Source organism: Penaeus japonicus, unplaced genomic scaffold, assembly GCF_977035675.1.
Source record: "Penaeus japonicus unplaced genomic scaffold, GWHDUDI00000001_assembly GWHDUDI00000025, whole genome shotgun sequence".
NCBI classification, from domain to species: domain Eukaryota; kingdom Metazoa; phylum Arthropoda; class Malacostraca; order Decapoda; family Penaeidae; genus Penaeus; species Penaeus japonicus.
Window position 1 is genome coordinate 35,303,144 of NW_028234427.1, and position 4,251 is coordinate 35,307,394.

Below are 4,251 nucleotides of genomic sequence, written 5' to 3' on the forward strand. Positions count from 1 at the left end.
AATAGGGATTTCATCATGTGACAAAGTCGACCAGTTAGCTAAATTGGCACTTTCCAATGAAGAACCACACTATGCTATACCAACATATCTTAATAAAATAAAAACAACGTGTTATCAGTTGCCTAAGAGATTATGAGAATCAGGTGTGGATTACAGAAAAGTTGAAAAAGAATGGACACGGTTCTTTCTGGCATTGTGAATGTATCGCTTTGACATCAACTATGGACAAACCTCATAAAGTCTATAATGGTTTGTCGTAGAGGCATCAAGTTACAGTAACTAGACTACGCGTAGGATATCATTATACTATACAATATGTGCAGGATGCAATTTTGGATGCAAAAGCAGCTTCATATCATCACTGCAAAATGGGCAAAAACCCGAATCAAATAGTCTCACCCACTACCTACTTTGCTGTAGGAAAACTGCATCCTATCGATCGAACAGCCCCGCATAAAGAATATCACTTGTTAAATCAATGATGCAGCCTCTTAGGCATGCTAATTTATGTCCGACGAAGCCCTTTACTTAAATAGAAGTTGAGCCAGTTTGGAGAGATGCTTTGACACCTTACCCTGGCTTTTTGCTGAAAAGGCACAATATTCTGTAAATATACTTATCAAATCAAATCTCTCTCTCTCTCTCTCTCTCTCATCTTCTTTCTCCCTGATTACCTCCCCACCCCCTCTCTCTCCGCCTTCTTCCCCTCCCCCCCTCTCTCTCTCCCTCCCTCTCTCTTTCTCCCCATCTCCCCCTCTCTCTCTTTCTCTCCCTTATCCCATCTTCCTCTCCCTCCTTCGTTAGGTCAAAGGAGGTGGTCCCAAGAACTAACTCTCATGCTCGACATCCGACCTCGGTCCTGTAAGACGACCCGGATTACACGAAGTACAATGAGGAGGAAGGGAGAGAGAGAGAGAGAGAGAGAGAGAGAGAGAGAGAGAGAGAGAGAGAGAGAGAGAGAGAGATGAGGAAATCTTCCTTTACCTCCACCCACTCTCTTTCTCTTTTCTCTTCCTTTCTCTCAGTCTTTGTTTGTCTATCTCTATTTTATTTTCTCTCTTTCTGACTTTCTGTTTTCTTTCATACTTCAATCGTACTTTCTCTTTTCATAATTTCGAAAATTTCTATACCATTTTTCACATGTTTGAAGAATTACACAAAATCATGATAGTTTCCTGTAATGACAATAATTTCCTCTATAAGATAAGATAATCTTACTTTAAGCACCATCAATTTGCATATAATACACACACGCTCTAATTCTTTGATGAAGTGAACCCTTTTCCTCTAAATAATTTGGAGCTTTATATATATATATCCAGGTATTTTGTCAAGTCTAGAACCTACACCGATTTTCGAAAAGAAAATCATTTTACGGCTCAGTCGATTTCAAAAGCACTTTTCTTCTTCTCCATTTCCGTCGCAAATTGACCGTTAACGAATTATAATGGATTTTAGTTGGCTGAAAAATAGGAGAAATAGGTATCCTCCGAGTCCATTGCTTCTTGGCTTCCTATTACACAAAGCTCGCCAATATAGGAATGAATATATCTTGTTTCACTTGACTGTATAAGACCCTAGACTTTGCACATCTCAAAGTTATAATCAAAGATTGCAGCCTTTATATATCAACCAGCCAAAGAGGTGTTATACGACCACAAAACTACCAGTTATTTCGCGTACGAACATAAACAACATTTCACTTTCGACCCCTGACTGAACTAAACTGAATCTGATTTACAAACCTCGAAAAACAGTGACTGATTTAAACTACTGTTATGATTGGTTTGTTGAAAACTAAGGCGACAATTAACTTTATGCTGAAACACGTTTTTATTGTCAAAAGGTTTGATCGAATCACCTGATTTATTGTGTGGTTTATTATTTTTTTCTCGATATTCCATGCAGGTCATAAACTCCTTTATTTTAGATATATTCATTTTGATTTTGTTATATCCATTATCATTAATATTATTGATACCTATTATCGTTATCATAAGAACCATTCTCATTGTCATTACATCAACTATTATTATTATCATCATTAGTGTTACTATTGCGCTCATAATTATTATCATTATGATCCTCCTTACGATAAGGGTGATGATTATGATATCAATGAGTATGATAAAGATGATAATAAAGATAATACACATGATAATGATTATAATGATGACAATAATACAAATAATAACAGTAATGGTGTTAATGACAATAATAATATCTTATACATCTTGATATATACATAAATGCATATCTATATACATATATACAGTAAATATATATACGTATATATAGCTAAATATAGTTTCTTTCTATCCCCTTCTTCGTTGCTTTTGGCACCTGCGAAATCGTTCTGCGACTTCCGCCCAATCGCCATAAAGATTTCACTTTCCTATTCCGAAGAACTTCAGGGAATGTGTCTTTACCCATTTCTTCTTCTTCTGGGTTTCTCGATTCAAGAGAGAGAGAGAGAGAGAGAGAGAGAGAGAGAGAGAGAGAGAGAGAGAGAGAGAGAGAGAGAGAGAGAGAGAGAGAGAGAGAGAGAGAGAGATAAAGAAAGAGAGAGAGAGAGAGAGAAATCAAGAAAGAGAGAGAGAGAGAGACATAGATAAAGATATAGAGATAGGGAGAGAGATAAATATATGAATAGATAAAGAGAGAGAGAGAGAGAAAGAGAGACAGAGAGAGAGACAGACAGAGAAAGAAAAAGTGAGAGAGAGAGAGAGAGAGAGAGAGACAGAAAAAGAAGAAACGAGAGAAAGCGAGAAAAAGCAAGGGAAAGAAGGAGAAAAGAAAATAATCCCAATAATTCTCCCTTTCGGTCTCGCTTCACATTTTTTTCCAGGCGTTTGGAGAATAGACGAGCATGCAGGGAAGGGTTCTTTGTCTTCGAGGATTTTAAGCAACGGACATTCATCTCTTGCCTCTTAGTTCGTGTGGATATTTTCAATTCCGAATGTCTCCTTTCCTCTTGCACGGGTGAGAGAGAGAGAGAGAGAGTGGGGGGGAGGGTGAGAGGGAGGGAGAGAGAGAGAGGGGGGGAGGGGGAGAGGGAGGGAGAGAGAGAGAGGGGGGGAGGGTGAGAGGGAGGGAGAGAGAGAGGGAGGGAGGGAGAGAGAGAGAGGGAGGGAGAGAGAGAGAGGGAGGGGGAAAGAGAGAGGGAGAGAGAGAGAGAGAGAGAGAGAGAGAGAGAGAGAGAGAGAGAGAGAGAGAGAGAGAGAGAGAGAGAGAGAGAGAGAGAGAGAAAGATAGGGAGAAAGAGAGAGAGAGAAAGATAGGGAGGAAGAGAGAGAGAGAAAGATAGGGAGGAAGAGAGAGAGAGAGAGAGAGAGAGAGAGAGAGAGAGAGAGAGAGAGAGAGAGAGAGAGAGAGATCGGAGGTGCAGAGAATGAGAGGAAAGGAGAGATGTATAGACAAACAGAGAGAGACAGAGGTAAACAGAGAGAGAACAAGAGAAAGAGAGAAACAGAGAAAGAGTGAGAGAGAGAGAGAGAGTGAGAGAGAGAGATAAAGATATAGATATAGAAAGAGATATAGATAGATAGATAGATAGATAGAGATAGAGAGAGAGAGAGAGAGAGGAAGGGAGAGAGAGAAAGAGAGATAGATAGATAGATAGATAGATAGATAGATAGAGTGAGAGAGATAGAGAGAGAGAGAGAAAGAGAAAAGGGAGAGAAATAAAGAGAGAAAGAGAGAGAGAGAGAGATCGAGGAAAAGAAAGAGCGAAAGAGAGATACAGGAAGAATAAAATGAATCAAATTCAGTTACCTGATTCTTCCCATACAAGGTTTCGTAGGTACCGTGTCTTCGTACTATATATAAAGCCTTCACTATGTATCTGATACATATCACCACTCATTTGATAATCACATCTAATTAACTCATTATATATTTTCTTCTCAACAGGCGTATGTACAGTTTTGTACACTCAAACTTATACTTCTTGAACGCAAAGGCCCTGGACGAATAAACAAAAATCAAGCTTGTAAAATCTAGATTGATAAAAAAAGAAGAAGAAAAAAATATATAAGAGAGAGAAAGATATATATATATATATATATATATATATATATATATATATATATATATATATATATATATATAGAGAGAGAGAGAGAGAGAGAGAGAGAGAGAGAGAAAGGGAGAGAGGGGGAGAGAGAGAGAGAGAGAGAGAGAAAGAGAGAAAGAGAGAAAGAGAGAAAGAGAGAGAGAGAGAGAGAGAGAGAGAGAGAGAGAGAGGGGAGA